This window comes from Eptesicus fuscus, chromosome 6 (assembly GCF_027574615.1).
Source record: "Eptesicus fuscus isolate TK198812 chromosome 6, DD_ASM_mEF_20220401, whole genome shotgun sequence".
Lineage (NCBI taxonomy): Eukaryota > Metazoa > Chordata > Mammalia > Chiroptera > Vespertilionidae > Eptesicus > Eptesicus fuscus.
In genome coordinates, this window is record NC_072478.1 from 39,146,674 (window position 1) to 39,163,838 (window position 17,165).

Consider the following 17,165-nt stretch of genomic DNA (forward strand, 5'->3'; position numbering starts at 1 on the left):
GACTTTTGGTCATCATTATAACGATAGCTTCATACTCCCCAGGGAACCACAGGTCCATTCCCTACAGATCACTGGGAGAAGGGATCTAACAAGGGGGAGATGGACGCATGCGCAGTGAAGTCCAGGTGAGGTAGGGGAGGTGGCTTGCCTGTCAGTCTAGCCTGGGAAACGATGGATGGCAAGGAGGGTGGAGCCAATGCAAGCCTGCAAAATCTAGGAAGGTTTAAAATACCCAGATAGCCCTGGCTTGAGACTCAGTAGGTTGCATGTCATCCTGTGCACCAAAAGGTTGCTGGTTCTGTTCCCGGTCAGGGCACATGCGCAGGTTGAGGGCTGGATCGCCAGGACCGGATGTGCATGGGGCTGCAGATCGATGTTTTGCTCTCACACCGATGTTCCTCTAAATTCTCTCCCTAAATATCAATTAAAAAAAAAAAAAATCCCCAAAGAGTCCCCTCTCCCTTGCTTGTCTCCTTTTCTCTCTTGCTCTGTGACCAGCAATCACCCTGAGTGCTTATCTATTCCCTCAACCAGCTGCATTGTCCATGGCCATGCAGACCCCACACACAATGGACTGACTGCAGCAGGAACACAAGCTAAGCTAGCCAAATGCTGGACTGAACTGGACTTTAATATGGAGCAGAAATTCTTGGCAGTGGCCTTAATCCTGGCCCGCTGAAGACGTGATTTGATGTTTTCCATGGCAGGAGAGAAGGAGACAGGACCTTGGAGCAGAACCCCCTTAATTTTACATCATCAATAAAACTTTCCACAAAACCCCATCCTCCTGTGGGGGACTCAGGAAATTATTTTCCCCTTGGCACCCCAAGAGCTCCACTTCCACCAATAACAAAACCAGTAAGCCTTGTAAAATAAGACTTACTACATAGCATAAGTACATACAGAAAATAAACGATGAATGGAACCATACTCCAATTCTAGTGCTAAATTCTAGTACTGAAGACCTGAAGTGTTTTCAGACAATCTCTTGTCCTCAATAAATTCTCCTTCCTCACATGGAAATTAACTTCAAAGAGCTATAATAACTAAAAAAATATTTGCAAAGCTTTTATACATTTTTTAGAAAAATATCACTTTTTAAAACAGATGTATTGCATACATTTCCTAATTTAGAAAAGGTGAAGTTTGAGAGCTCCCTGAGAACATATCTTTATTCTCAGCATATGGTAGTGACTGGTACATAATAGATGGATAATAAATGTCAAATTGTTTATCCAAACAATAAAGTAAAAAATATACATGTATTGATTTTTCAATAGACAAATATTCTCTATAACAGCATTAATCTGGTCTAGGGAGAACAACTAAAAACTAGCACATAAATTACAAAGAAAATTTTGAATATGTAATGCTTTACAACTTTATTGCTGTTTTATGGTTACCTCTACCAAACATGGCCTATTATTACATACTGAATTTGTTCCAACATACTAATTAAAGCAAGAGTTTTTATATTTAAGGTAAATGTTAAAGTAGAATAGTATAAAATAGCTATTCATACTAAGAATTTTGCAGTGTCCATAGAGGCAATCAGATTAAATATTGTGACTCTTGAGTAAATAACCAAAGGCTTTGAAAAAAAAATCATTAACAGTTCAAGAATCATTTTAATTCTGATGTATCAAAGCATTTAAACTAAGATTTTGCAAAGAACACAGACATTCTATTCTTCACTTCTTTATGTGATAATCACATTAAAAGGGCTTAATACATATAACATTCACCAAATAAAAATTAGTTAAGGTTTTCTGTATACTGTGACCTCAATCAGCAAGTTACAACGTGTCTCCTCCATTTTATCCCTAAAAGTCCCTCAAGAACCATAAGTGTTAACTGGCAATTTCACTCTTTCAAAATGCTTAAAAAACTTAATTGCACTAACACCTCTGAGGTATCTAGGAGGTATCTAGAATGCCACACCGTTCTTTATAACAAGAGTAACCAACTCTGTCCCAGAAGTTTATTGAACTCAGGCCTATATGGGCTATTATTTCCATAAATTTGATAACTTAACAAACAAAACTAACCTAATTAGATCAGATTCACCCAGTGTAATCTCTCTATTTAAGGTCAGATGACTTGGGACTTTACATCTGCAAGATCACTTCAAAGCAGCACTTCATGTTTGATTGAATAACTGGGAAGAGACATCTGTATTCCAGGGGATGCAGATGTTGAGGGTCATCTTGGAATTCTGCCTTCCACAATATCCCCCCCCCAAAAAAAAAAAAAATCTACCCCAGAAACCTATAGAGCAGTATACACTGTCTGTTCAGGAGTGCCTTGAAACATGGCTAGTCCAAATTGAGATGTGCTTTAAGGTAAAACATCTATTGGATTTCTAAGACTTAATAAGAAAAAAAATCAAATATTTCATTAATAATTTTATATTGATTTCATGTTGAAATAGTATTTTAGACATACTGGGTTAAAAAGATATATTGTTAAAATTAACCTCATCATTTCCTTTTTACCTTATAATGTGGCTCCTACGAAATTTAAAATTACATATGTGGCTTGCAGTTACAGCACAAATATTTTTATAGAACATCACTGCTATAAAGTATTCAAAATTCTATGATAGCACAACGTGTTGGGGAGCACAAAAGACTTGGTTGGAAAGTTGTAAGGAGGACATTCTGATAAAAGGGAAGTGTGTGGAAGGCCGCCTTCCCTATTTATCGGAATTCTGACTTAGGGGAGACTTAGAGAAGTGTCGAAGGCTGTGCCCAATTATTCCTTTCCAAACAACTCTGTGCATGTGCAGACCCCCAGGTGTTTACTGGAATCCTTATGCTTAATCCCTGGATGCCCTTGCCTAAAGAACAATGTAAACACATGTGTCCTCCCAAGATTACTCACCCTATTGATTGTATCTAAAGATAAAAATTCCAATAAAGGGCTAAGGAGGCAGGCAATCTAGGCTGTTCTGGCTACTAAGGCCAGATGCCCCGTAGCCCTCTCTTTCACAGTCAAATTGTGTCTGAGTAATCTGTTCATCCGTCCTTCAGTGGGTATTGGTCAGTCCCAGCGATAAAGAAAATATAAAAAGCAATATGGACACCAGAGTTAAATCTTTTTAGGTTCTAAACTTAATTCCCAGGCTTGCCCACAAACGAATATTTAAATCATAATACAGCAACTGAAATTCTGCATATTAAAAAATATGCCAAAAAAAAAAAATGCAAACAATGCTAGTCATCTTTCCTTTTTAATTGTCAGAAATATATTCAAAACATTATAATAGACTAGAGCAGTGGTTCTCAACCTTCCTAATGCCGCAACCCTTTAATACAGTTCCTCATGTTGTGGTGACCCCCAACCATAAAATCATTTTCGTTGCTACTTCATAACTATAATTTTGCTACTGTTAATGAATCGTAACGTAAATATCTGATATGCAGGATGTCTCAGGCGACCCCTGTGAAAGGGTCGTTTGACCCCCAAAGGGGTCGCGATCCACAGGTTGAGAACCGCTGGACTAAAGGCCCCATGTACAAAATTCGTGCAAGGGTAGGCCTTCCTTCCCCTGGCTGCCAGCACCGGCTTCCCTCCGGCTTCCCTCCGGCTGCCGGTGGGCACCCAGGACCCGGCTTCCCTCACAGCCCGGCTTTGTCCAGAAGGTCATCCAGAAAGATGTCTGGTCTAATTAGCATATTATGCTTTTATTATTATAGATAATAGCTTGAAAATATATTTTTGCAGAGTTATGAAGATTATAGCAATAACCAATGAAAATCTTCAGGGATAAAAAGCCTGGTTTACTGCAGTAAGTTCCTAAATGATCTATGTAAAATCACTTTTACCTCTTCTAACCTGATCTCTACATGGCAGCCAGCATAGTCTTTTCTAAAAGCAAGTCTGACCAGTAATCTCTCCCAACCAGTAATTCATGGAAATTAGATTAGTCTTAATCATTTCTCACCACCCTTAGCAGACAAACTCAAACATAGCGGACAATGCCCTATACAGTCTGGCCTCTGCCTAGTTCTCCAGCTTCATTTTTTGTTGGTGTACTTCTTGCAAGTGCTCTTGACTCACTAATCTTCTTCCTCTCAGTCCTAGCAGGCTCTTTCCTGTCTCCTGCTTCAGTGCCTTTATTGCTCCCTTTGCTGGGAACATACACTTCTCCTTAAGTCTTGAAATTGGATAGATTGACTTCTCATACTTGATTCTTATTTTTCAAAACTGTATTAGCTATTCAGTTTCCTTTACCTTTCCATATAAAGTTTAGAATAACCCTGTCTATAGTTACAAAATCTCTCTGGGTCAATTAATATTTATAGTATGAATGAATAACAAATGTATAACAAATGAATGGCACATCTCTACTTAGCTGTTATAGAAGAACTCAAATTCAGCAAGACCCAAACTGTAGACATATTTGTCCCAATTTGCCAGTCCTCCTACTCTCCCTATATGAGTTTACAGGATCACCATGTATCTAGTAGCCAAAGTTAGTTTTCAGAGTTGTTTTGTTGTATTTTTTTATGAGTAGTTTGTTGATTTTTAGAAAGAAAGAGAGGAAGGGAGAAGAAACATCAATCTGAGAGCACAACATCAACTAGCTGCCTCCTGCACGCTCCCTACCTGGCATCGAACCTGCAACCCAGGCATGTGCCCTGACCAGGAATCAAACCAGCAACCTTTTGGTGCACAGGATGATGCCCAAACAACGGAGCCACACTGGCCAGGGCACAAAGTCATTTATTAATTCATTCAGTAACCATTTACTCAGCAGCTAGCATACACCAAGCACAAAGCTGTGCAGGGTAATAAATATGGTCCCTATTCTCAAGGCATTGAAGGTGAAAGACATACAAATAACTACAGTATGACATGATAAGTACCACAGGAGAGGTATATACAAAGTATTTAACGCTAAAAAGGAATCAGCATGCTGCCTGGGAAAGTCTGTGAACATTTAGTAACAGAGGGAAAGTTTCAGCTGAGCATTGAATGATTAAGATGAGTTAACTAGGGTAAGTGTGTAAGATTAAAAGTCAATACAGGCACACAAAAAATGTGCAAAAACTCAGCAGCATCGTAACAAAATCTCCTTGGGTAGCTTATAGAAGAGAAGAGGGAGGGAACTAAAGAGTAGCTGAAGAGGTAAACACAGGCCAAATCAAAAAGGAAGGGTTGCCCTGACAGGTTTGGCTCAGTGGATAGAGCTGCGGACTGAAGGGTCCCGGGTTCGATTCCGGTCAAGGGCATGTAGCTTGGTTGCGGGCACATCCCCAGTAGGAGGTGTGCAGGAGGCAGCTGATTGATGTTTCTCTCTCATCGATGTTTCTAACTCTCTATCCCTCTCCCTTCCTCTCTGTAAAAAATCAATAAAATATATATATTTTTTTTAAAAAAAAGGAAGGGGTTGCCCTAGCACAGTGGTCGGCAAACTCATTAGTCAACAGAGCCAAATATCAACAGTACAATGACTGAAATTTCTTTTGAGAGCCAAATTTTTTAAACTTAAACTATATAGGTACGTACATTGTTATTAACTTAATTAGGGTACTCCTAAGCGGGCCTTTGCTAAAAACTCAAGGGGCCAAAGAGCCGAATGTGGCTTGCAAGCCGCAGTTTGCCGACCACTGCCCTAGCATTAGCCCTGGGACTGATGGGTCATGAGTTCAGTTCGAGTCAAGGGCATGTACCTCGGTTGCAGGCTTAATTTCCAGCCCCCATTCAGAATGCCTGCAGGAGGCAACCAATCAATGTGCCTCTCTCCCATCGATGTTTCTCTCTGTCTCTCCCCCTCCCTTTAACTCTCTCTAAAAATCAATGGAAAACATATCCTCGGGTGAGGATTAACAAACAAAAAAAAGGGGGGGGAGGGGGCTCATGTTATACTAAGGAACTTACTCATTTATACACATGGTAAACCACTAAGAGTTTTAAAAAAAGAAACCACATGATCAGATATAAATTTTAGCAGACCAATTCTAGCAGCAGTGTGGAAGACAGATCAGAAGGGCAAGAGACTGAAGGACTAAAGATAAGGAGAAAAGTTAGGTGACCCTTATTCTAGTACACCATTGAACAATCCTTCCTCCTATATAATAAAAGGTTAATATGCAAATTATCCCCTAGGGAGTTCAACCGACCGACCGAGAGTTCGACCACTCGCTATGACGTGCGCTGACCACCAGGGGGTGGCGCAGAATGAAGGAAGGCCCCAGCCAGCAGGGGCAGCTGGGGGAAGGCCCTAATCGGCCCTGATCACCAGCCAAGCCTAGGGACCCTACCCATGCACGCATTTCATGCACCGGCCTCTAGTTCTAAATATAAGATAGTGAGGGCATCCTATATAATAAAAGGCTAATATGCGAATCAATCGAATGGCAGAACAACTGGTCACTATGATGCACACTGACCACCAGGGGGCAGACGCTCAACACAGGTTGCCCCCTGGTGGTCAGTGTGTTCCCACAGGGGGAGTGCCGCTTAGCCAGAAGCCCGGCTCATGGCTGGGGAGCACAGCTGCGGTGGCGGGAGCCTCTCTCGCCTCTGCAGCAGGGCTAAGGACCCCGAGGGGTCCTGGGCTGTGAGAGGGTGCAGGCCAGGCTGAGGGACCTCCCTCCCCAGTGCACAAATGTCGTGCACAGGGCCTCTAGTACTGAAATAAGACATACCAATATGGAGGAGTAGAAAGCATTTTGAGAAATATTTAAGAGGATGTGTTAACTAAAATGTGGGAATGGTGAAGAAGAAATCTAAGATATCTGCTAAGTTTCTGACGTGACTAATTCAAAATTCCTGAAAGAAACAAATGTTTTACTCCTACAGCCTACAGGCCTCAAGACCAGAATGTTCTTTCCAACTGTAGAATTATACAACCTATTCAAGGTCAGACTACAATGAAGGGAATGTAATCTAAGTCCCCAAACTGCAAACACAAAGCAGTACACCACCAGAATGGAGTTTGGGGATAAAGCACAGAAATAGAAAGACCTTGGAAATGGGGGGCTAAGTGACTAACAGCCTGAAGTGGTACACTAATTTTTCATAGCTTCCAACAAAATTTTGCCTTACTCATAAAGACGACCGATCAGGACTGAGGACCACGACTAAATGTCAAAGGTATGTCAGTCAGCTATCTGGCTGGTTAGTAAACTGACAAAAAAGTATGCACAATCTGAGTGAAAGAAATTAAAATCCGTACCACCCACCCACCCCCAAAATGACAATTCCAAATGTTGGCAACTAAAGCGATGGATAAAAGTCTCAAGATCAATGATGGCAGGGAAGAGAAACTGACTATATATAAGAAGCATTCTCATATATGTATTTTAAGAAATGTATGTGCTAGGTAGAGGTCAAATATTAAAATGTGACAATAAATTTAAACAATAATTTATTCATTCTGTTTATAGAATAGCTACCAATATACCAGAAATTGTACAAAATATAAACAATTTTTATTGATTAATGGCATATTTGTATAGGGTTTGTGGCTTTCAGTAACCTTCAGTATAAAATTACTTTATATATTGTCCTCAAAAGGGATGTAATATTTTCCATAAAATACTATATATCCACATAATAAAAGGCAATACATGACAGATGTCACAGAAGAACTGTTATAAGAGGTCAGATAAAATACCACATTCCACTGTATCTGATGATGAGAAGCCTTCTTTGGAAGAAACACATGTGAGTTGGACCTTAAAAGGCAAGGAGGATTTTATGAGGCAGAGATGGGAGAAGATGAATCAAAATTATTGGCATGAGTCAAGCTATGGAGCCAAGAAGACAACAAATATATCTGCAGATGAGTATGTGCACAGAACACAAGTCCAGTAAAAGGTTTCATGGTCAAATAAGCATGGGTGATAAAGCATATCCCCATCTAGAATTATAACGGCTATCAGCATAAGTAAGGTTCTTGGGGGAAAAAAACTCGTAAAAATTAACTTTATAATCAAAATTTATGCAGTTTCTCAAGTTTATTTTACCCAGGAATGACCCCTCAATCCCATATAACATCATGAAACTAAGATTGGAACGTCACAGTAGCAAGAATTTATTCTGATACAAATTGTCAACCCATATAACATCTGACAAGAAACTGAATTCTCCCAAAAGTAATACTACTTGATGTTTTATCCTGTTAATTTTATTAGCTGGATGTGTAAATTGCTATGCCATATACATTTGTCTTCAAAAAAGTATTCAATGGATAATCTGCTAAGGGAAGTAACCTGTCAGCTCTGAAGAAAATGTCCTAGATTCATAAAAACTTTAGTCATTCAAAAGTTAAATGCTAGATGATTTTAAAAGGAAAAACACACACAAATATCAGGCTCAGACTATCACAACAAAGAAAGGTAAACAAAAATCCAACAAAAAGATGCTATGGAAAGCTTACACTTTGAAAACCAAGTAATTTTCATGATTTTACAAGACAAACTATCAACTACTTCCCCTAAGGTCAAGAAACATATTATTTAACTTTGTTCAAGTCAAAGTTGCAGATCAAATCTCTCCATATTTCAGCAATGCAAATAGGCAGTTTCCCCACAGGGGTTCATCCTCCATTTTGTACTTAACTAAGGAACATTTATCTTTAAGAATCAAAATGAATCATAGCTGCAATGTTCATATACTAGTGAACATGTGTTCATATACTAGTACAAAAATACCAAAATGGGGTTTATCATAGTAGAATGAGAGTTTCAAAGAAAAAAAAAATACTTTCCAGAGTTTCTGTAATTTTACATTACTTTTATAATTGGAAAAAGCAATGGACCTATCATGCCATCCCTCTCATCCTATCATTTCTTGTAACATTTTAATTAGTCCTACCTGCATTGAGAGCAAGAGCTCTGAAATCATGCCAGGCTTCAGTGTCAGTTCTGACACTTACCGAGACCTGGGGAAAATTAATTAAATTCTCTATGCCTCCGTTTCCACATCTGTATAATGGGAACACTGGAAAGTACCTACCTCATGGAGTTGGTGTGAGAATTGAGATAATCTACAAAAACTACTTAGGAAAGATCCTGAATCATAGAATTCACTTAATAAATATTAACACTTATTATTTCATACTGTATGTTTTAGATCACTGCTGATAAGTTTGACTAGAAACTTAGCTGGAAGTTCTTCAAAGTAGTCAGTGGCCAAAACCCACAGAATACTGCTTTGATATCTTACCCACTAGAGATCAAACCTCGCTTCCTGAGCGGTCTGAAAATTATTACCAACATGTCACAACAGGAAATGGAAAGCCTACCACCAACATGACCTGGAAAAGAGCCAATTTACTAACATAAAATCATAACCTCAGCAAATCTGTTTCCTTGAACTATATATATGCAAAACCTGGTCAAATATTTACATTCCTAATGAGTAACATGATTGAAAACACATGCTACAACAATTTCCAAGTAACGATCTACGTACTAAACATTCATCTTCTTAAAATCATTTGACCCTTTTTTCAAACAAAGAATCAAAGTCTTTGAGTTATTAGACACAGACATGTGGGGATCACATAAGGAATATAAATGTAGAATCACTATGTTGAACATCTGAAAAAAAATATGATATTGTATGTAAGCTATACCATAAAAAAAAAGTCTTTGAAGAGTGTGGGAGGTAGAATGCGGGAGTGGAATGAAATTTGTCATATATTCTGCCAACCTTGGCTGTTTCTATTAACCAGAGGTTATAACAGCATACTCAATTTCAGAAATTCTCTGCAGATCATACCTGTTTTTCTAGCCATTCTATGCAATCAGCAACTTTTACGACAAAAATCAACAATGTATACATTAGCATTTTAACTCCCTTTATGTACTCTTGAGCTACACAGTATTTTCTAGTTACTCACAAGGGCACATAAAACTGACATCAGTTAAATTACTTCCATAAAGACTTCATCAAGAAACAAACCTTCTACTTTAACTTTTGGAGATGAAAAGAAAATCCTTTCTGGGAAGATTCAACAATCAATGACACAAGCCACAATGATGGTGCAGTGACTGAATTGCACAGAAAGTTTATAGTTTGCAGAATTGAACTTTTGAATTACCAAAAAAAAAAAAAAAAATGGTATGGCCACTGTTGATTCAATTCTAACAAATACGCATAGTGTGTATGTATATTACCTTCTATGTGCTCCAGTTTAAAAATGCTATACAAATAAAGCACATGCAAAATTAATTTGAGAGTCTCGGGAAGCTTCTGGTCCAAGTCTGAGATCAAAACTCCAACGTTTTATATATACACACAAACTGTGTCTTGACAGACACCTACACCTAAACTAAAAAAAAAAAAAATGAACCGATATTTACTTTAAATGCGGGCAAATTTAGCGAAAGTAAGTCCCACTCTCTGAGCTCAAATGTAATCTTTTCCTTGGAAACTACTTCCATTCTATTCAAAAATCCTTCGACGTTTCCAGGACAAAAACCGGCGAGATCTTAAAAGAATGTTCGAGGGTATACATCTAATCAGGGTGGATTTAACATTCTGTAGGTAAATGTATTCTAAGACACACCAAGATGACAGCCCTGGGACCAAAGTTGCCCCAACGCCCGTGAACAGGACAGCTCACACATTTCCACTCACAGAAGGCAACTCACCTTGCAGCTCAGAGGCATAGCAACGTCGGCGGCCGTTTCCTGCGCTGCCTCGGGATTCTGCATGTGTTTCCAACCTGAACCCTCGCTAAGCCCTGGGCGCTCCGCCCGAGGAAGCCGCACACAACCAGAACTACCGCGAGGTAAGACACCTGGCGTTGTCTACGGACGAGGTTCCGGAAATTTTGCCCGGTGGGACTTTTTTTTATCTGGGTCCTCCTTCCAACACGGGAACAGCAGTAAGTTGAATCCGCCTGCTTTGGGCCCTAGGGTCAACCTGTTTCTCTACCCAAAATTAGAAATAACGATCTCCAGCATCACTTCTCTCTTCAGAGACGAAAACTAAGCCCATGGGGTCTAGCTCGGGAACGAAGGAGAGTGGCTTTCAAGCCACCGCACCCTCCTTCCTCGACACGCCGCCCCGGACGAATGTGGACCACGGAAAAGGGGCTGCAGGCTCCGAACCAGAGCGTCCCCGACCCACGGAAGGGGAAGACAAGCGGCAGGAATCCGGAGCGCCCGACAGGTGCGTCGGCGCGCGACGTCACCGCGTAGACGTGAACGGCCGTTCAGCGTCCGGCCGCCCCAACAGCTCCTCCTCCGGCCCTCGGTCGCCGCCACGTCGGCGCCTATTGGGCAAAGCGGGTGTGGTGGGCGGGGCGAGGAGGAGCGGGGCGCCGGGGGGAGGAGCGCGCGAGCGAGCTGGCGGGCGCCGCGGGGCCGCGCAGGGTGTGAAACCCTCCCGGCGCGTCGGTGCGCGTCACTCTGACTTCGCTGTTTGCCCTGCTGCCGACCTCGGGGAAGGATGGTGGCGGTCGCCGGAGAAGCCGCCGCCCGAAGGCCGCAGACGGGCGCCTGCCCCGGCGTCCTCGCGAAGCTCCGCTCCCACGCCGGCGACGTGCCCCGGAGCGGCGCGTGGAACGCCGGCGAACGTCGGCCCCAAAACTGAAAAGCAAAAGCCGCCGGGGACCAGCGCTGAATTCTCACTGAGATCGAGAGGAATGGGGGCCTTTGGATTGAGAGCAGCGGCCCATGCTGCCTGTGCTTACAGGTCACAGGCAGGTGGTGCAATTGGGGTCGCCTCGCCGGTTCTGTGCCTGACGTGCATGCAAAGAAAACCGATAACCCGAATTTAGCCGTTAAGCATTTTCAGAAATAATGCTTGCAAATCACGTTATTTCGGAGAAAATAGAGAAGGATTATGTTTTCAAGTGTAAATTCAACTTGCATAGGACAACTGAAGGTGGTTTTGAAGGGTTTCCATCGTGGGTATGACGGGATCAGTCACCTAGATTCAAAAATTCTGCTATATTTGTGTCATCTATATTTGGGTGTATTTTTTACCCCCTGAAGCATGTGAAAGAAGGATGCAGACATTATGATACCTTAACCCTGTATACTTTTACATGCATCTACTAAGACTAACAATCTCTTCACAATCAGAATATCATCACCTGTAAAACTAAAGGGCCAGTTATCTGCTCCCAACACTCCTAAAATATAGTGGTTGGATAGGCATAAGGCAACAGTGGTAGGTATTCCAGTTCAAAAAGTAGTAGAAGGGAAGATGGAGTCACTGTTCTCAAATGCACAGTCACCTACCACAGGTGATGAAAGAGTGCCCCTTTCTTCGCCATTATAGGAGGTGGTTTGGGGGTGAGGGTGTTTTGGATTTTTGGGGGGATGGGGGGTGAGAAAAGGAAGTCTCCTTTGTGATACCCTCACCCAAGAGGGTTTTTGTGCCTTAAGAGGCTTGAGCACTCACTTTTTCAGCTCATTTGTTTCCACTCACTGATAACCTCGCAGATTCCAGTCACTCTCACATTCACTTTCTGATTCAGGACCACCACCAACCCATGAATCAGGGTTTTCTCTGTCACTAGCCTTACATAAAACTACAGGGGTTTATGCAGTAGGTTTCTCTAACTCTGAATCTCAGGTTAGGCCACTTTAAACAAGTTGGCAAAAACACCAAAAAGTTCTTGCTACTAATCCTGGAACAATGAGGTCTAGTCACCCAATGTGTACAGTAATCAGAGGGATTTTCAAGTGACCTTTCCAGGATCAAGATAATCAGCTTCTTGCAATTAAAATAAACTATACCCACTATAATAAACATTCTAAAAACTGTTAATCTAGTTTATTTGGAAAGCCTAAAGATTAAAAGGCCTTCTAAGGACATATCTTAGAACCTGCCAAAATTAGGGATTCTGTTTCTTGTTGCCAGGAAAATGGACACTCAAAGAGAGACATTCTTTTGAGTGTAAAACTTTGAAAATTACAGGATAGCAGGTAAAATTATTTTTTAAAAATATTGTGTTGCCCTGGCTGGTGTGGCTCAGTTGGCTGAGCTAGTTCCATGCACCAGAAGGTTGCCAATTCCATTCCCAGTCAGGGCACATGCCCAGGTTGGGTACCTGTGGGAGGCAACTGAATGATGTTTATCTCTCCCTCTCTCTCTCAAATTAAAATTTTTTAAAATAATTTTTTATAACATACAGTGCTGAGTAATACCCAGATATTACCTGCTTCATGGTTTTTGAGAAATTACCTCAATGCATTGAGACCCTCCAAATGTACTACCAGATGAGCTATCTTAGAGGTCATAGAAAGGAAGGCTAAAACATCATGAGAAGCAAAGGGAAAGAAAATTAATACATTGAAACGTGATTATGCAATGTTCATATGTCCTGTCTCTTGTTGGCACATTAGCTTTCCTGTTGATGCAATTGTAATTGGACCAGAGTTGGGGTTTGAGCAAGGGGACAAGGATGGGAGGTGCCAATGACACACTCGGACGTGATTGGAGAGATGCAGGGCAAGAATATCTGGCCACAGCTGTAGCTTGCCAAGTAACCTGCTGAGCAAGTACAGGTTTTGCACTTCTTGTACAGGACGTGTGGACACAGTATGATTGTCACCACTGAGTGGCAGAACTAAGACTTGTGAATGTTGAATGTTTCATGTATATTTAGTGTGTGAGGAATATATAATGTTTAATGAATATTAGTGCCTCTTGTATGTTTAGTGCCTCATGAATATTAGGCATCCCTTGGTCATTTCAGCATTTTCTATGCTATAAGTATATGTCCTACTAACTTTATCTGACCACTGTGTCTCACAGATTTTGAACTTATCCATGCTTAATACATGAGGTTTGTCCATCCTGTTGATTTTTTTCCTTCCGGGGAAGAATTGAGTATTCTCAAATAATACAGTCCTGGGCTTCAGACCTGGTATTATGTCCATGGTGATGATGCAGTCAAACTTCTTATGACTCCTTCATTACTTTTATCAAGGTAGATTTATCGGAGTCATGGTAATTCCAAGCACAATATCATTTTATTTTACGTGGGAAACTGTTGAACAAGTTTCTTAGATTATTTTAAGAAAACTGTGAAAAAAGAAGCGAAAACTTTTCTAAACTAAGTGGATTTTTTCACAAGAGATTTTACAGACATATATTTTCTTCTCTCACTGCAGATGGATAGCCTAATTTTGGAAAGAGGCACACAGACTGTGAGAATGAGAGACAATAGTCACAGTCTGTTAATCGATTATATGTGCTTTCTGTGATCCTTTTATAAATAAATCATAAATCCTCTTATGGTAGTGTGTTAGTTCCTACATGGATTTTATAAGTGGGCAAGAACAAGTCTGCTTATCCATTTGGATATGTAATATTGTGCACTGCCTTATTCCTTCATGAGAACTTGTTTATTTTAACATCAATTGTTTCTGACATACACAACCATTTTGTCAGGAGTTCTCAACTTGATGCATCGGAACTGTCTAGGGAGCTTCAAAAAACCAAAACCAAACCAAACAAAAAAAACGGGGCGTGGGCCCCACTCTCAGAAATTCTGTTTTAATTGTTCCAAGTTTGGGCCTGAGTGAGCATATTTTTAATTATTCCCAGTTAATGAGCAGGACTCAGTCAAAACCACTACATTAGACATGGGACAATCTATTTAAACAAAGTGCTCTGTGATAGCTTGGTGATAAAACAATAGATTCCATCTGAGGAAGAACTTTCTCTGTAATTCCCCTGGTATTTTTGTTAGAGAATCTGGTGATGTTAAACCTCTTCGACATACTTGGGTGTTTCAGAAAATAAGGAGTACAGCCAGATCCTTTGAACATTTTCTTATGTGCCCTAATATAAGCACTTCCAACAGAATCTCATTCCCTCTCAGCAAGTGTTCCAGAAGGGGTCCTATTAATTGGGGTTGTTACAGATCCTTTACTTGGAGGAGGATGATACAGAAGGAGTTTCCTAGGCCTGAAATAATACCCAATAAGGAGTTTTTACAGATCCTGCTTTTCCCACACATTACGAAAATATATACCAATCAACCTGATCTCCATACTCTGCTCCTGAGACCTTAGGAGGATAGGCATTTGTATTAGTAGCCCATAAATTTTGTGGCTTGAAACAACAAAAATTCATTATTTTAGAGATCTTCAGGTTAGATTTCCAACACAAATCTCACTGGCTAAAATCAAGGTGTTGGCAGAGTGTGTTTCTTCTACTTCTAGGGATGAATCTGTTTCTGTGCCTTTTGCAGCTTCTGGAGGCCACGTCTTAGCTCATTGCTCCCTTCCTCCATCTTCAAATCAAGTGACAGTGGGTTAAGTTTTTTTTTAATATACATATTTTTATTGATTTCAGTGAGGAAGGGAGAGGGAGAGATGGAAACATCAATGATGAGAGAGAATCATTGATTGGCTGCCTCCTGCATGCCCCCTACTGGGATAGAGCCCTCAACCTGGGCAAGTGCCTTTGACCAGAATCTAACCCGGGACCCTTTAGTCCACAGGCTGTGCTCTATCCATTGAGCCAAACCAGCTAGGGCTTGAGTCCTTCTCAGATCCAAACATTTTGAACTCTTTTACTTTTAAGGACTCGTGATTACATTGAGCTCACCTGGATAATCCAGAATCATCTCACTATTTTAAGGTCAGTTGATTAGCAACTTTAATTCCCCATTGCCATGTACCTAACATATCTACAGATTCCAGAGATGGGATAGGGCCTGGGATATCTTTGAGTGGCCATTATTCTACCTACTATAAGTTGCATAAATTATCTTTTGACCACAGGTGTTATATGCATTTTTAAAAGCCCTCTGGTCCAGCTGGCTTGGCTCAGTGCTTGAGCTTTGACCTATGAACCAGGTCACAGTTTGATTCCCGTTCACGGCACATGTTGTGGGCTTGATCCCCAATGTGGGGTGTGCAGGATTCTTATTCCCTGACCCCAGGCAAGTTGCTGTAAATTTTCTTTGAAGTAAAAAACCTAGAAGTAGGATTATTTCCTATAATAGCTGAAAAATACATGGGGAAAAAAAACAACACTGTTCTACAGAAAATCAGAGAAATGAATAAAGCTGTATAGATCTATTTCATGTGTTTGTGAGTTTCAGAAAAAGAACTGTGACTTTATTGCTTATGTTTCATACACATTGACAAGAGGGAGTGAAAAGGGATTAGATATTCTACTAGGAAAACAGTGATATCGTTATAGTCTAGCATTTCCTTCTGATTCCACCAGCATCAGGGAAATAGTTGAAAATGACCTTTTCTTGTTCTTTGCCTTTTTCTCTGAGAAAGAATGTGAAATTATATTGAATAGATTTATACTCCTGATTACATTTGAAGCCTTTGACATTGCAAATAATCTTCCAGGTTCATGTGATTCTTTCCTAGAAAACTCCTATCTAAGCCTCATTGGAACTTGATAGACCATCAGTTATTTCAACCAAGTACATCCTCAATTCAGTCTCATGAGGTGACTCCTTTTTCAGGCTCTGTATAGCTAAAGACTCAATGTTTTACTTTATTCTTCCTAAAAATAGGTTATGATCGACCTCTCTCTTTAGATAGCTGTCTTTTCCATGAGCTCCTGCAGATGACCCAACCTAGGAAGCCAGAAACTGAAGAATTAGATAACTCCTTTATGTTTGCTTATTGAGGTAAGCTTACCTGATTAAGATGCAGAAATTAATCAGACTGCTACGGTTTAAGTCCAAGCTATCTATAGCTAATGATTAGTTCAAACTACATAAAGTTAGACAGAGTAGGCTTTCAGGAATTAGCTTAAAATCGACGATTTTAGAATGTAGAGAGATAGAGTCCTAAATGTAAAGACACTCTTTTTCTTTTTTGTATGTATTACATGTCTGTAAGAGATCTGGATTTTAGAGCATGCATTTCCTCATATTTAAAGTTTAAAGCCTTCTTTTCTTCAATCGCAAAAGATTGCTTGTATGTCAGGATAGTTTGATCAAATACATATACCTACACAAACATGTAGTCTTTTAATAATTTCACAAAGGGAAAATATTCTATTGTAAATCTACCACCAACTATTTGCTTAAATTTGTTATCCTTTAATTTGTTTCATCTTGCTGCCTGCTTTCTGGAAAGAAGGAATAACAATACCTATATGTCTTGAATATGCCTATCCATATAATTTGCATAATGTTCAATCCACTGCGAATAAAGAACAATATATTTCTGTAAAATCTCTAGTAGAACACGTTAGTAATATAG

General features: G+C 40.3%; 1 protein-coding gene across 1 annotated transcript in view; it reads right to left on the reverse strand.

Annotated features, from left to right (window-relative positions):
- Positions 1 to 11,119, reverse strand: part of CLCN3 (chloride voltage-gated channel 3) — an 86,231-nt gene extending 75,112 nt beyond the window's left edge. The window contains exon 1 of the mRNA XM_054717649.1: positions 10,614 to 11,119. The gene's annotated coding sequence lies outside the window, so the exon portion shown is untranslated. The remainder of the gene's footprint in view (positions 1 to 10,613) is intronic.
- Between the last annotated feature and the right edge of the window lie 6,046 nt (positions 11,120 to 17,165).